The sequence below is a fragment of the Kogia breviceps genome, chromosome 17 (genome assembly GCF_026419965.1).
Source record: "Kogia breviceps isolate mKogBre1 chromosome 17, mKogBre1 haplotype 1, whole genome shotgun sequence".
In the NCBI taxonomy this organism is placed as follows: domain Eukaryota; kingdom Metazoa; phylum Chordata; class Mammalia; order Artiodactyla; family Physeteridae; genus Kogia; species Kogia breviceps.
In genome coordinates, this window is record NC_081326.1 from 73,791,468 (window position 1) to 73,808,396 (window position 16,929).

The window sequence follows — 16,929 nt, forward strand, 5'->3', positions numbered from 1 at the left end:
GGAGTCAGACACGGAAATCCACATGATCAACGGGGTCATAAGTGACAGAAATGGGTCTGGGTTGCTAGGGCACTCAGGACTCTGATCCAACACCTAGCCCAGCCTGGGGATGTCAGGGAAGCTTTCCCAGAAAGGTGATGTCTGAGGTTTCCCTTAAAGGAACAGTAAGACTCAGCCAGATGGACAAGAGACCAAAAGGCGACACAGGCAGAGGGAACTTCATTCATAAAGGCGGGAGCTTAGAGATAAAAATCCCAAGCCAGCGGGGTGTCACTGAAACAGGAAATTTACTGGGGGCCCACCTGCAAGGTGTCTGCTGTGCCGCCCCAGGGAGTTTTAGGTGCAATTCCAGAAGCAGACATAATCCCAGAAGCAAAACTGCTCAGTTACACAAAGGCAATGGAGTCAGTCACACAGTGAAAGGTACTTCATTAGACGAAACTACATAAATAAATGTCTTATCTGAATGTCTTCATGATTTCTCACTTAAAAAAAAAAAAGTTGGAAGGAAAAGGGATTCTTTCAGTTGCCCTAAAATTCCCAGAAAGAAACTTACGGTTTCTTTCAAAGGGGAAGGGTAGGGGAGGGATAAGTTAGGAGTTTGGGATTAACAGATACAAACTACTATATATAAAATAGATAAACAATAAGGACCTACTGTATAGCACAGGGAACTATATTCAATATCTTATAATAGCCTATCATGGCAAAGAATCTGAAAAAGAATATGTGTGTGTGTGTAACTGAATCACTTTGCTGTACACCCGAAACTAACACAACACTGTAAATCAATTATACTTCGATTTTTGAGAATCCCAGAAAGCACCAACTGCCAACGTCAAGGTTCCAGGCCCAAGTGTTGGCTCCGCTGCCAGTCTCCTCATCTCTGTCGGAGTCAGTATGTGTGACACGGGACACCTCACAAAATACACCCTTGTTGCAGGGCTGCCCGGAGGATGAAGCGAGATCAAGCCGTAACAGGATTTAAGTGCAGCACCGGAGACAACTCAGTACAAACACTGCCCTGCCCTTGAAGCCACCTGGTTACTATATACGTTATTACAGTAATCACACGTTATCAGGCAGTTCTGTCATCCCATCAATTCCACGTGCAGTCATCTCTTTTCATACGTTTTCACAAATGTTTCACTGCGGGGCCGGTTTGAGGCCCCTTTTCCAATCAGCAGTGAGGGGAAAGAATGAGATCCTCCCTGATTTGGGAGGAGGTATTTTTAATGTTTATCCCAAAGGCACCAGAGGTCTGACAAGCCCCAGGGAAGGAGTTATTTTGGAAACAGCACGGAGTTGTCGGTCTAGAACCAGATATGCCAGAGGATGCCAGCAGCGCGCAGTATTTAGATGGCGCCACCCAGGACAGCGGCAGCTGCGGGTGACGGCCAATTGCTTTAAGGTCGGCAGGCCGCCAGAGGGACTGGATGGGACCGTGCGTCACTTAAAATGAGTTGACTCAGAAGGTTCTAGCCTTGCTTATGAGCAAAGCTCTGGAGGCTGACGCCTGGAGCTCAGGGCAGGCAAAGCTACTGAGCCTTGTCTCTGCAAATATCCCAAGGGGACGCCCTGATTCCCAACCCGGGACGGTCAAGGACAGTCTGAAAGCCATGACCACAGAAAAGATTGAAACGTTTCAAAGACGTTAGCGCTTGCCCAAACTGCTTTAAGAAATCAGTCCCCAAACCACCTGCCAGTCCCCTTTTGGGGCCATCACTAAGCCTCATACACTCCAAAGCCTCAAGGGGGAATTTACAGCTGACTTAGTAAGTCAGGACAAATGGCTCCCCAAATACCCCCTGCAGCCAGGCTCCCCAGGGAAGACGGGGCCCCAGAGGTTCACCTCTTGGCAGGGAGGGAGGGTTAGCATCCAAAGTCCCTCTCAGCCCGTAACTACATCCCTTTGTCCAAGATACGCCCACATCTTGGATAATGATCTATTTATTTCCACGTTAACTCATTTACTCGAACTGAAATACGTACAGAGCTCCAGACACACTCCAGGCACTGAGCTAGTTCCAGGGACACATAAGTGGGATAATAGATAAGGCACCCTCCCTATCTTCAGGGCACTCGTGGGCTGTGACGAGGACTGGGAACAGGTAAGCTCGAGAAAGTGTCAGCGCTGCCGTGGCATCCTGTGTCCCCCGGCCTCACAGGCTCCTCCTCCTCAACCCTTGCATCCACTCACCCCAGCCTGGGTAAGGACCCCTCGGCGGGGCCCTGTGTCCTAGAGCTGACGGCACCACGCTGAAGGCGCTGACTGGCATGGCTGTCTCCCCGGCGAGTCTGGACACCCAGCTGAGTCTCGGTCCAGCTGTATGTCCACAGCCTTCACGGCTCCAGGCACAGAAGAGGCCTCGAGTCTATGCTGAACAGAACGACCAGTGACGCCTGAGCCAAGAAGTAAAGGCTGGGTGGCGGGCTGGACGCCTCTCGGGCGTGGGCTGCATCGTCATGTGGACAATCAGGTGAGAAGACTGCACAGGCTCCAGGACTCCTGCCACTGAGGTGTCGCACACACTGTTAGCTGCCACCCGAATGCCCGTTCCCCACTCCTTCCTTGCTAAAAGAGCGCCACTTTTATTCAGAATGGCAGCACTTTCAGCCTATGGAGAAAAGCTGTGGCTGGTTGGTCTAAGCCAATTATGGTGATTCTGTTCCCCACCTTTCCAGCCGCCCTTCCAGCGAGGGACGGACCTGTGACCCAGTTCTGGCCAAGGACATAAATACCAGAAGCGTGCTTGGTCGAGGAGGGGTGGTGTCTTAAAAAGCTTTGGTTTTCCCAATGTAAGGGGACAGATAGGTAGCAGGGATTGGCAGGCGTACTTTCCCTTCTTCCTCCTTCAAACGTGGGGCATAACGTCTGCAGGACTGTTTAGAATCGAGGAGAGAGGAACTCCAGCTACCCCCAAGCCTAGGGGGTAAGCGTAAGAAAAAGAAACTCATTTTCCTGGTGAAGAAACTACCGACACTTATCCAATCAATACAGATTTATAGGTAATCATTCAGGATCAACATAAAAAGTAGTTCTGGAATTAAGGATAAGGGTAAGTTCTCAGGAATCAAAACCTGTGTTTAATTAGCTCTTGGTTAGTTGGTTTGATTTTCCTTCTTGAAAGTGTGAAAACAAAATAGACTTGGCTGATTACAAAGCCCCTGCTCCCCTGGAGTTCATTTACTGTCACCCACGGCCATTCGTATTCCCCCAGCTTTCAGAAAGGCAGAACATTCTAGATTTCTGGAGAGCAACAAGATCTCTTTCCACAGTCTGAGTTCTTTTTCACCAGAAGCCTTCAACAGAGGCCAAGTCTTGGTTGATCAGGGCTGCTGCTCCCAGGGGGACACACCATGAATTCACCGCAGTTTCCCGGGAAAAACACTTCAAGTCGCCCTCAGTCTACCAAACGGCAGAAGGGGAGAACGTGTTTGAGCATCAGGGGAGGAGGGTTTGCACGAGATGGTCTCTGCTGTTCTTCTGCTTCCTGCGCAACACCCACGGTTCTGTCTAGAGAACATGTGCCACACTGTCCCCTGGCTCCCTGTCCCCTGGCTCTCAGCCAAGAGTTTCTCCAGTCGGAAAAAAAGGGCGCTGGCCATTATTGAGTGCCTACTGTGTGACATTCACCCACCTGGAAATTGTACCCTCAACAACCATTCGAGGAGGTAGACTTTGCTTCCGTTACACAGATGTTAAGAACTGAGGCTAAGAGAGGTTAAGAAACTCACCAGACAGGAGGAGTATCTGGGTGTGAATAAAGGTCTACCTGGGTCTAGAACGTAGGAGTGGAGACGGTTCCCCGGCCTAGCTGAGCAGCACCAGGAGAAGCGAGGAGCAAAGAGCCGAGGGAGGAAGCAACCACTGCCCATCCATCACCTCCCGGCAGCCGCCGCTGAGCGCAGCGAACCACAGATGGGATGATGGCATTCCAAGTGGGCAGGGGAAGAGGCGGAGGAGGAGAGAGATGAATCAGACCCCCGGCAGACTCGCGGCACAGCTCCTCCGCGGCTCCGAGGCCAGCCGGGAAATCATCCGCACACCCCCACGCTGGGGAGCCAGGCCCCAAGGCCCCAGGGTCGATACGAATAATTAGAATTGTAAGGGCTTCCAAGACTGCGTGCCCACACGTCCAGGTACCGCGCTGGGTGCACGACGTGGACAGTCTCTGCTCTGCCGGGGGACGGAGTTATCCCCGTGGTCAGGAGACAGACGTAGAGGGCTTGCTCTGCACAGACCTTGTGCTAGGTATGTCGAATCCATCAGCACGTTGACTGACCCCCACCCCCCCCTACAGCTTTACGGGACAGGTGCTGCTGTTTGCAGATGTGGAAAGAAAGGCACACAGAAGTCAGCAAGATGTCCAAGGCCACAGAGCTAGCAAATGGCAAAGTCAGCATGCTGGCCCCAGCCGCTGGCTCTGGACCACTACAGCATGCAGTCTCTCCAAGGTCAGCTGCCCAAGGCCACCCAGCACAAAGGCGCCCAAGTCTGTCTCCAAAGCCTGCAGGGACAGCCAGCCACCCTGCTACTTCCTGAGGCACCCCTCTGTCTCTGGACACCCCTGACATGTACTAGGGGCTCCCTCACTCTGCACCCAGAGGTTTCATGTGCTCTCCGAGTTCTGCCCATTGGGCCCGTCTGCTTGTGCCCACTTACACCTGGCTCTGGGCAGGGCACCGGGGAACCTGGGGTGGGCAGACGGCAAGGCCCTGCCCTTGAGTGTGTCCTCTGCTGGCACCAAATCCAGAACAGGTCCCGCTTCTCTCACAAAAGCCGGTTACATGTTTCAAGACAGTCAGCGGCCTCCTCTCTCCGATCCTCTCCAGCTGAGCGTCCCTGGCTCCCTGGCAGCTCCCTCACCCGGAGGAGAAAAGAGCAGAAAGATCAAGACCCCAACGGGAGCAGTTAAGAATCTAAGCGCCCACGCGCCGTAGACTCACAGCTCCCGGGGGCGCGGCCAAGGCATGTTCCCGCTGACAGAGGCCGGCAGGTGTTTAGCAGCCTGTCTGACGCGTGTCAGCGGAGTTAACATGCCCGTTTTTCAGATGAGAAAACTGAGTCTAAGAGAGCTTAGACGACCTGCTCAAAGCACACCCGTAGCTAGTGGTGGAAACAGAATTCAAATTCAGTATGACTCCAGCACTCTCATACTCGCTACAACAAACTGACGTATATACACAGGGGTCTGGAAGAACATATATGACATTTAAACTAACTGTGGTTACCTCTGGGGGGCAGAACTTGAAGTGGTTTTTATTTCCTTTTTGCTTTTCTGCATTTTCAAATTTGTTTTACAGGTCTGACCATGATTCACTAGTATAGTATTTGTAGGTTATCAGCGTCATTCTTTTTTAAAAGTCGGCCTGAGCCTTGCCCTGGGGCCCTTGTTGCTGAGGCAGCAGGAGGCTCTAGGGAAGGGGCAGCCGTATGGCCAGGGACCGGCAGGCAGCCATGAGGGCTGTTTCCAGAGGTGAACTGGAGCCCCGGAGGACAGCTGGTGCAGACATCCCCAGGAGGTCTGGGGGATGGCAGGGGCCTTGTGGGGCTCAATATGCACTTCTGGACCCAAGAGATGCCAGTCAGGGGGACAGGCCCCCATTTTCAAGGGAGCCACCATGGAGACAGACAGACAGCAGGACAGATGGGAGAGAGCTCTGTGCCACGGCCAGCAAACACCTGCAGATGCTGGGAGGGTTCACTAGTGGGGGCCGAGGACACAGGGACACACTAACAAGCAACGAACACGTTCTTTGGAGTCACTAAAATCCTAGCGCATGTCATGAGCTCCCTGCAGCTCTCAGCAAGGGCAGGACGGGGCCTCTCTCCACCCATGTGCAAAATGGTGAGGAAGAAAAGGGAAGTGCTGGACCTGCCCTGTGCACCACCTACCAGCTACTTTAGACAGTTATGTGCTCTGACTTCACAGCAACCCTGCAGTATGGGCATGCTGATGCATGGGGAAGCCAAAGCTCAGAGAGGTTAAGTAATTTATCCAACATCACACAGCCAGCAAGTGGCAGAGGCAGGAATCAAGCCAGGTAGTGAGGCCTGGACATCGAGCGCTGGACCACTATTCTACACACACATCTGAGGTGTTAGAAAGCACCCTGGGTATGAGTGTAGTAATAACCAGCCAGTCATCAGATAGCTCCACTGCCTCAAGGTCACACAGGGTCTCGGCTAATGCTCTCACAGGGCAGATATTAGCATCTGTTCTTTATGGGTGAACAAGGAGCTTTCCCCGTTGTTTAAAAAAAAAAAAACAACCCCCCACAAAAAAACAACACCCGAAGATTGTTATCAGCTGCATCCCAGGGCCGTGGTATGGACCGTGTGAGGAGCAAAGAGGACAACCCAGGGTCCAGGTTCCACCTCCACCTCCTATTCTAGAACTTTCTGGAGATTCCCGGCCTGCGTTTCCCTTCTAGGTCAAAGTGAATTGGCAGCTGCTGCCTCCCCAGAGGGCCCAGATCCCCTCGCTGGTCGATGCCCACCTCCCAGGTCCCTTAGGCTGGAGGGAGGGTGTGGTCAGGCTGCCCAGTCTACGGGGGGATGAAGGCTAAGTGTTTTAGAGGCAGCCTGGTGGTAAGAGACAAAACACTGGTAGAAGGAACCCACCACCCCGCTCCCCCGGGCCTGCTGACAGCAGGATCACCAGGTCCGGGAGACCACAGCCACCCATCTTCTGCCTCAGGAAGAGCACGCACAGCGTGAGAACAGTGACAACAGTGACGAGGAGAGGCTACCGGGTGCCCTCCCGCCCGGACACACGCCTGCCCGCTGGGTTACAGTGAAGCGGGGACAGGGCCGGGGGGGGGGGAAGTGCTCCCCAAGGCTGGGGAGGGGCAAGGTCTGGAGTCTGCAGACACCCACCACCCACGTCAGTTTCTCCTTCTGTGTCTGTTTCCAGACCCAGAAACAGGCGTAAAAGTTTGTGGGATTTTTCCCCATCCGAGGTCATCCAGTAGACTGAACGGACCAGGGGATGAGGAGTTCACGGCCTGATGCACGGCACCCAGTACGAGCTTGTTCGTTCCTTCACCCATTCGGCCAACACGTATTTGTACAGCACCCGACCCATACGTCCTGCCATAAAGAGCAAACGTGGAAACACGCAGACGAGGGGCCCCACCCTGTTGGAGTCATGAGCCAGAGGAGGGGGCAGAGAGGAAACGCAGAGACAGACACACAGACGCGAGCCAGCTGCCACGAGTGCTCAGTGCTGCTGGGGACACGTCGGTGACGTGGGGGCCAGGATGCACGCGGGGTGCGCCGGCCTGGGAAGACCTCCTGGCTTGGTGAGCTCTGGGCTGAGAGCTAAGGAGGGCGTGAGCGGCCACGGGAAGAGCAAACGGAAGAAGGTCCCAGTGAGTGTAGAGCCCTGAGGAGGAAGGGGCTCGGCTGGCCCAGGGTGGGAGGGGGACTGAGCCCTGCAGCAAAGCCCAGGGCGTGGAGAGAGGAGACGTGGGTCAGGGGAAGCCTCATAACCCCAGGTCTGTAATTCAGGGCAGGGAAGATATGGCTCTGCCCAGCTACAGAGGGGGCCGTGATCCCGGCCAGAGGCAGTGAGACTCCTTCGAAGAGGGTGTGGTTTCGCTTGTCCCGGGCCCCCTGGACCTCCTTCCCTCCTGGGCACTGTCCCGTGGGCAGAGCACCAGTAGGTGTCAGCAGAGACCGCGAGGACCTCCTGCAGGACTGGCAAGCGAGCCTGGGGGAGCGGGGACGGCAGGAGGTGGGCAGAGCCCTCCGCCAGCCTGAACAGGTGCCAGGGCCCGGCTCAGCCAGGCACTGACCTTTGGCCCCTGGTATCTGAGGAGCACCTAAATGCAAACCTCCTTCCCTTCACGCCGCCTCCGACGCGCCTGGTGCTGAGCCGAGCCACGGCACATGCTAAGGGCCCCGCGGAGGGGAGGGAGCTGCCGTCCAGCAGACAAGATGGAAACTGGTCAAGTAAGGCCTTGATGTCTCCAAGAACTCGGTGACTGTAACCCCTGAAAGGTACTGAGGCCAGTGGGGGGATGAAAACAGTGGGATCAAAGGGTGTCTCCACTGAGATTTGAGGGAGGAGTCAGAGGCGAGTAGGTGAGAGCGGGAGGAGGGTGACCCATCAGGGGTGCAGGCCAGGGTCCGAGGGCCGGGGAGCAGGGACGCCATGGCCAGAATGGCAGACAGGGAGACGAGGTGGAGCAGGGGCGGGGCCAGGAGGGGTGGGGGTGATGGGTCCCGGCAGGAGGTGCCCCTCTGCCTGGGGGCCTGACGCTGGCAGGCAGGGGTGGAGGAGGACGGACCGGTGAGGCTACCGCAGCGGATACTGGCAGCTTCGAGCCATGCAGCGGGGGCGAAGCAGGGAGGGGTACTCAGGCCCTGGTCTCTCTGGAAAGCAGAGTGGGCAGGCTGGTGGCCGAATGGGTGAGGAGCATCCCAGAAAGAAAGAATGTTCTGTCCTGAGCATCTGGGACCCTGCAGGAGGAACCCACCTGGAACCAGAAAATACAAGTCCAGTTTCTGACGCTTCATGTTTGAGATGTCTCTCAGACACCTAGAAAGCAACCGGATCTGTGAGCCCGGCTTTCAGACTTCGAAACAAAGCTCCAGGCTTTTGATGTGGGAGTTGCTCCTTTGTAGACACAGCCTTTAAAGCGCTGGGAATGGAAGAGATGGTTCAGGGATGGAGACAGAGGAGAGAAGAGGTCCCAGGGTAGGTCCTGGCCTCCAGCTTTGCATGTCGGGACATGAGACCTGGCCAGCAAAGGAGGCTGAGAAGGGGACGCTGGTGGACCAGGAGGGGCAGAGAGGAGGCATGGAGGTCCAGAGGAGGGAGCGTTTCAGACTCCAGGATTAAGAGACCAGGCCCGCCGGGTAACAGAGGTCATAACCAGGGACCCAGAGCTCAAGCCCAGGCGCGTCTCACTGCAGCATCACCCGGCTTTGCACTACAGCAGCTGCCGTGTGGACGGCCAAGGAGGAAAGGCCTCGTGGGGGTGAACCTATGCTTTCTGTGAGTGTCACCATCTTTTCCAACCCTCTGAGGCTTGTTTGCTCAATTCTAGAACTGAATCCGCACTCTCAGTATCTACCCTTCAGGGTCCTGGCAGGCACTGGACAAGAGAAAGCACACGAAGCGCCAGACTCGGTCCCAAGGCTGCCGTGATCTCACCCGTTCACGTCCTCCTCCTCCTGTCCACTCACTCCAGGACCCGGGTGCTGAGTGAAGCATCACCCGAACCCAGCCTGCCCTCCTTCCCAGGAACCCAGAGCTTCCGCTGGACCAGAGGGGGTTGGGGCACCCCCAAGGCTTTCTCCCATGGTGCAGGGTCCCGAGGGGGCGGGCTGCTGAGCAGGGAGGAGAAACAAGGCAAAGCAAAACCCTCCCTCCTCCTACGTGGGTTCAGAGTAGATGGAGAAATATAAAACCAAATAAGTGGCAAAATGGGAATTTATCACATGAACGCATGGAAGGGTTGATGAGACTTCCCTGTGGCCTGTGGAGAGGAGCTGAGACCTTGCGCCGGGAAGGCGCGGGGAGAAGGGGAGCCCACGGCGGGAAGAGGCCTCAGGAGCCCCGGCTCCGGGGGCAGCGCTGACCTGCGTGCAACCAGGACAGACACCGCCCCCCCCTCCGTCTCAGGAAAGCACAGGACTGGCTGAGGGGAGCCCCACGTCTCCCCACAGGCGCACCCCGGCCCGTGGTGTCTGTGCTTCTCACGCAAACAACATACAGCACTATATATTCTACTTGCGGCCACATCCTCTCCATCAGCATGTGGCCTGGGTCAGACCGTGCCCAGACTCAGGGTCGTGTCCTCAGAATCAGAGCTCCGGTGACCGAGGCAGCCCACAGGGACAGGAGCCCCCAGCGGCAGCGGGGCCGAGCTCAGCCGTCCGCTGTGTCAGGCCCCTGAAAGCCTGTGGGAGCAGGCAGCAAGGTGAGGACCTCTTCACCAGGTCCCGGGGCACTGGACAGGGGTGGAACTAGCCAGCCCTGATGCTCCTTTGCTCCTGGCCCCTCTGCCCGAGGGCTGGTGGATGTGGGTTTCTGGACGGGCCACTGGCTGCGTTCCTGCGGGGACCCGGGGGAGGCTGCTGGGACGTCACGGCCAGACGGCAACGAGGGGCAGCCGGTGTGGCCTTGCTCCCCCCGACCCCCCCGGACAAGTCCAGCGGTGACGGGAGAGCTGTAACTGGAGTCGGGGCTGACGGCTGCAGGAAGGGTGGGGACGCCCAGCGCACACACTCCAGACGGGGGCACCGCCCACGCGCTCTCCCATCCCCATCCCGGGCCACCCACTGCACACGGCCGCCTCCTCTGGGGTCCGCGGAAGAGGGGCCGGCTGGGGGTGGGCAACGGGGGTCACCTGCCTCTGCGCCCCTCCACGGCTGTGGACCCCCACCTGCGGCCCGGGCTCGGCTTCACCTGCCGACGCCACACCCGTTGAGGGAGGCTGCTGGCGCTTCCTCTCCTCCCAGCCGACCTCCGCCGGCTGCCCGGCCCGTCAGCCCCCGCTCCTCACGAGACCGCCACTGCGTGCTGGGCCCTCCGTTCAACTCTCCTCACTTTCCCCTAACTTCCAGCCACCCTCCCGCCCACCCCGCCCCTGCCCTCAGACGCCGTTCTCGGGGACGCCCACCCTGCCTCTCCAGCCCCGCCCACCCCGCCCCGGCCCTCAGACCCCGCCCACCCCGCCCCTGCCCTCAGACCCCGCCCACCCCACCCCTGCCCTCAGACCCCGTTCTCGGGACGCCCACCCTCGCTCTCCAGCTCCGCCCACCCCGCCCCGGCCCTCAGACCCCGTTCTCGGGACGCCCACCCTGACTCTCCAGCTCCGCCCACCCCACCTGCCCGGGCCGCTGGGCTGCGGCTCCAGCTCACCTTCCCTCTGCACCTTGATCAAGGGCCCAGGGCCCACACCTAACGAGCCGCACCCCAGCTGCCCACCTGGAGGGCGCAGGACCTCGAGAGTGAGTCTCCTTAAACCCGGAGCCTCACCGGCCTCATCCGCACCTCATCCGCACCGGCCTCATCCGCACATCCTCATCTCTGCAGACCCAGAGAAACAGGAGACCCCTGTTTCTCTGGGTCTCCAGCTCTTTCTATGACCTCGAAGCCACTGAAAACACGACGAGCTCAAAACGAGGACCCACTTGTTCCTGCCGGCCCGCTGCTCCATCGGTGTCCCCGACTCCCTATCTGCCTCCCCGGCCACGTGCCCGGGAGATAGCTTTGAATCTCTTCCCTTCGACCCACACCCCTGCGCTCTTTCTCTAAAGGTAGCCCCTTCTGGGAACTTCCCTCCATGCCCACTGCCTGCCCCTGGGCCCCCGCCCGTCACCGCTGGTGGCCCCCTGCAGGCCGCCTCCTGGGCCGGACAAACCTGAAGCACCCCCGGACTCCCCCAGCTCAGCTGCCAGCCCACCCCCAGCACTGCCTGTTGGCAGAGACCCCCCCCGCCCCTCTTGCTCCTCCTCAGGGTGTCCATCACCCCTGCTGGGACAGCAGCCTGGCCTGGGAGGTGAGGCCTCAGACGAGGCTCTCGGGCCCTGGGATCTGGCTTCCCCACCACACAGAACTCAGAGGAGTGAACGCCCTAGGGATGAAATTTCACCAGCAGAGACAGGCAAGAGCCAGCAAATGAACTCTCCACCCCTCGCCGCCCCATCAATTATTCTGAGGGTGCGGATTCCACGAGGGCCTTCCTGCCAACATCCGTCCTGGCGCACCCCAAGCTCTGGGTCGGGTGCAGCCGCTGGCTCCTCCGTAACGCACCAGCCGCTCCCCTCCCGAGCCTCTCCCCTCCGCTTCCCCACTCTCCTGCAGCCCTGGGAGGCAGCGCCCAGGAGAGTCTGAATTCTGCCCCAGGTCACCCTGGGCTCCTCCCACTGCCTCTGCTTTCTCTGTCCCCTGGTTGCATCCCTTGCGTCCGTCCTCCACCCAACAGCTCCGGTGAGTGGAACTCATGAACAGGTAGCACCGTGCTCTGGACAGAAGGGTACATGCCGTGTGTGAACATTCACCAAGCTGGACACTTCAGTTACGCCCCGCTTTCGAAAGGTTGCCCATGTCTCACTATAAAATGTGAAATGACACAGTCTTCAAGGGCTTGGCATTCAATCAGAATAAAACTCCCAACACCTCCCACGGGCACACGACCCCATCCAGGAGCTGGCCTCTGCCCACAGCCTCGCCCCGTGCCCTCCCCGACCTGCTCCAGGGCGCAGGCTCCCTGGTTTCTCGGTTCCTTTATATAACCCCGATCCCATCCCTTTAACATAAAGTTTCCTCTGCCTGGAATGCTCTCTCCGGGCCTTTTTCCTGGTGTGCCCTCAGAGGGCCCCCAAACCACCAGACCTACAGCAAATTCCCTCTTTCTTGTTTGTTCTTAGCCTCCCTGGTTATGTCTGACAGGGCACTTACTAAAATTTCCTGCTAGAATTTTCACTCGTTTCTATGGTTTTGTTCTCCCCTGAGATAGAGGGTGTGCTTATCCCACGAACTCCCGGACGCCCCTGACCTGCAGTCACAGTTTCCAGCTCACGGACAGCATTTCATCAAGATTTCCTGGACCAAAAAAAAAAAAAAAAAAAAAAAAATTTCCTGGACCCACAAGTAAAATACTGTAACAAGGCCACCAAGTGAGTTTTCTCATCCCCATGTTTCAGACAAGGACACTGAGAGTCAGAGCACCCAGGTGCTTCCTCAAGGACAAGTGCCTGGCACCTGCTCTGTGCGGGAAGCTGCTGGAAGCACTTTCATACTTTAACATATTTAATTTTCATGGGAGAAGGTGGGATTGGTGCCCCCATTCTACAGATGAGGAAGCCAAGCACAGAAGTGAAGTAGCAAGTAAAGAGATGAAAATGGCAAACGCAGAACTTCAAGCCAAGGTCCATCAGCCTAAACATCCAAGCATTGACCTATGATACAAACTGCTGGGCCTCAGAAGTTGAGATGAAAAAAGAGAAAAAAAAAAAAGAGAGAGAGAGAGAGGGAGGGAGAGAGGAAGGGAGGGAAGGAGGAAGAAAATTCTCTATAGCTCAGAATTTTAAAAGATCTGCACGTTCGGGATTCCCTGGGGGCGCAGTGGTTGGGAGTCCGCCTGCCGATGCAGGGGACACGGGTTCGTGCCCCGGTCCGGGAGGATCCCACATGCCGCGGAGCGGCCGGGCCCGTGAACTGTGGCCGCTGAGCCTGCGCGTCCGGAGCCTGCGCTCCACAACGGGAGAGGCCACGACAGTGAGAGGCCCGCGTACCACCAAAAAAAAAAAAAAAAAAAAAATCTGCACCACGTTCACTACAGGTTTACTGGCTCCCCCCTTTTTAAAAAAAATAATGCTCAAGGCCCTTTGTGGCCTCCAACCAACAACAGTCTCAGGGACATCACGCTGGACACCACTGGCCAGGCCTGCCTCATCTGCCCAGTGACACCAGAAAATGCTGCAGAGGCTGACTGTTTGACACTGGAGTCCTCAGTTGCTGAGCCAGGGATCCTAATTAGATGTTTCTGGTCATCCCTCCCTGACGGTGGGCTATGGTGTCAAGTTCATGCAGAGCAAGGAGGGGGAGAAGTGAACTCCGGGTGTCGATCCAGACCCCAGCCGGCCTGGGCCGCTCTCCCTGTGACCCCAGCACCTTTTCAGCTTTGGTGTCTGGGGCCTGGTCTCAATGGATCAAGGTCACTGCAGTCCATCCTACCTCTAAGTTCCAGTGTACAAAGAAACAGTGCTGAACTGGTCATTTTCACATTCTAGGCCAAGATTTTTGCATCCGGGACAGGGAGGAGGTGTGAGACTGTGGGAGTGGGCGCCGGGGCCCGCTGGGCTGGACTCCTAAAGGCGGCTTTGCTTTCTCTGGGCTCTGGCTGAGGCCTCTCTGAAGTGGGGCACGTGGGGACCGGGCCTAGACTTAACTCGGGTCTCAGAATCCAGACAGTTATGGACCCTCTGCCACGTGCCCATGGGGGAGATAGGTGTCTCCTGTGCACATCCACACAGCTGGTTGACAGCAGAGCTGGGTTTACAACCCAGGCCTGCTGTATTTCAGAAAGCATATTCTTTCAACCCCATTTTGTTGCCTCCCTGACAAAAAGGAGACAAAGAGAAAACAGAGGGGGAGGACAGGCCAAGGGACCACACCCACTCAGACCTCTTCTAAACCACAACTGCTCCTCTTCTAAACCACTCTGGACTTTCTCGCCCAAGCAGCCCACTTCCACTTCCAGAGGTACAGCGGTTGCCCACCTGTTCTCCCGAGAGTGGATCATGCAATCCCCGGGCCCAGGGGCTCTGAGGGGCAGCCGTATGCGGGGTCTGTGGGCAGAGCTTGGCCCGTATCCTGGGGTGTCCTTGCCCCCATGAGGCCCCCATGAGTCAAGCCCAAGTGAACTGGGCATGTGAAGAGAAGGGGGCTGGGTGGACTGGGGCCGGGGTGTGACCCTCCCGGGCCGCCGTGTCCTGGATGCCACTGGAAGGGGAGGCAACCAACCGCCCGTCTCCCAGGCCCACGCTAGGGGGATGGGACGTGTTTCCCGGGACAGTTTTTACACCTGATGGGTGGCTTATAAACCCAGACTGCACAGCAGGCAGCTTCCCTTTGCTCTCCTGCCCCGGCTCGTGGGTCAGCGCCGCCCCCGTGCCGCGCAGGGTTCAGTCAAGGCGAGCAGAGGTCACCGGAGGTGATCGGCCCTGCATCCCCGCCTCCTGTAACTGAGGGCTCCACACCCTCTGCCAGCACAGGCAGCCCTGGCCCACGGGTGCCTCGTGGGCAGCCCAACCTGAGCACAGGGCAGAATCTGGGGCCCAAGGCAGACGCGGGTGCAGCAGGAAACACCCAGGCCGAGCAGAGCTGAGGGACGCCGGGCCGGCCCTGCAGGGGAGCTGGAGTCCCCACCGGCCTGGCCCCCTCGGGGACCCTCCAAGAGCACCAGTGATCACTGTCCCCTCTTTGGTCACTTATCCTCACGCCTGGTTGCTAGACTGACGCAAGGAACAGGAGCCTTTACTGAAAACAAGCAAATAAAAACGCACTATGTGTCCGTTACTAGATCAAGCAAAATCGACTACTTCCAGAAAATAAGAGTAGGTATTTCACAAGTGCAGACAGACACTCAAAAGGCTCTTATTTTTAATACAGCTATATTTTTCTGAGCAGCTGCAAGTCGCTTGTTCCAAGGTGAGCGGCAGGAGGAAGGGGGTTTTGCTGTGCTGACGCCCCGTCTAGGTTCACGTGCGTGTGCGTGTGTGTGTGCATGGGGGGAGGGGCACATGTGTACACCCATGTGTATGTATGAGTGGGCATGGGTGAGTGTGTCTGTGTGCCTGTGCGTGTGTGACTTTGTGTGTGTTTCTGCTTGTGCTTGTATGTGGATAAACGTAAAGAAACCAGAGCCTGTGTAATTAAAAGGACAAAGACAGACACATTTTACAGCAAAACAAGTCACGGAGAACACACTGCTTTGACAACTGTTTTCTTTCAGGCTTCCAGAAGCGTGAGGCTGTATCAGAAGCATCGCAATTAATCAGCCACATTTCTTGGAAAGCCCCAGACATCGTGTAAGGCCCGTGCCCCGCTCGCCCTCTCGCAAGTGTGAATCCAGTTCAGCCAGGACAAGGTTCACTGCAGGATGTGAGAGTCACTCGGAAATGCAGAATTTCTCCATGTATTTAACTATATAGACGCGTATTTATACACAGACTGTGTATACGTGCGTATACATTTTGCAAGTGCCAATTTCACTGTGGCCCACTATATTTTATCCCTTTATCAACTCAAAATGAAAGCCACTGTGGGAAATGCAGTCGAACCTCCCTGAGCTGGAAATCCTGGCATGACGATACCAGTAAACCAGACGGTCACGCCTACGTGGATGCATTCTCTGCCTGGGATGCCACCAGGGACAAAGGTGTCATGGCTGGCAACGGCAGGACACAGGTTCCCAGCTGACCTTTCCAGTCCTTTCTAGTCCCACTTGGCGCACGAATCCTCGTCCAAGACCTGGGATGGTAGGAGAGCTTTCTAGGATACATGGGTCGCCCCTAAAACTGACACGATGAGAAGGCACCCGTAATGCAGTAGCACACGGATGGGGGAGGGGATTACGCAGGACAGTGATGGAGATGCAGAAGGGAAGGGCCTCCAGGAGGGTTCCCACCCACCCCACTCAGCACTCCATGGGACACCCTCTCTGGGGTCACCCCAGGAGTTAGTGGTAGCGACTTCAGATGCCCAGCCATCACGTCAGAACCCACTATCAGGGGTTGGCAATCTTTTCCTCTAAAGAGCCAGACGGTAGATACTTCAGATCTTGTGGGCCACGTGGTCTCTGTCACAACTATTCAGCTTGCGGTTGTGCCGACAGAGCCACAGACAACGTGTAAAGAAGCTGACGTGAAGTACATCTTCCAATAAAACTCAGTGTGTAACACATTCTGCCTGGTGGGATGTGGCCTGTGGGACGGGGTTTGGCACCCCGTGCACTAGATGAAGGACAGTCTTGCCTTCCTGGACAGGCCCGTTTTCTTTACAGAACTCGCAGCAGATGAACTGCTAGACTCTGCTTGATTCCCTCCTGTGACGGGGAGCTCAGATCCAGTCATGTCATGTCTGGGAACTTTGGTTTTTGATATTTTTTATGCAGATTTGCCATAAAAATATTAAGTATGATAATAATAGCACAATAAAAACAGTAAGAACCACAGTAAATTATTCACCAGATTGGTAAATACCACAATTTTACAGACAAGGAGACCAAGGCTCAGACAGGTGCACACTCCAGCCCAGGGACCCCCCAGCTGGCAGATAGTAGAGCTGGGATCCCATGCAGTCCCTGTGTCACAGATCAGAGGTCCTGGCAGTGCTGTGCCTGAATTATGATGGGCACTAACTCTGTGCCAGGCTACAAAGGCAGCCGTTTACGTGTGTGTTC

General features: G+C 56.6%; 1 protein-coding gene across 2 annotated transcripts in view; it reads right to left on the reverse strand.

Moving 5' to 3' along the window:
* The window catches only part of COL22A1 (collagen type XXII alpha 1 chain), a 247,900-nt gene that overhangs the window by 193,857 nt on the left and 37,114 nt on the right, over window positions 1-16,929 (reverse strand). The gene's annotated exons all lie outside the window — the stretch shown is intronic.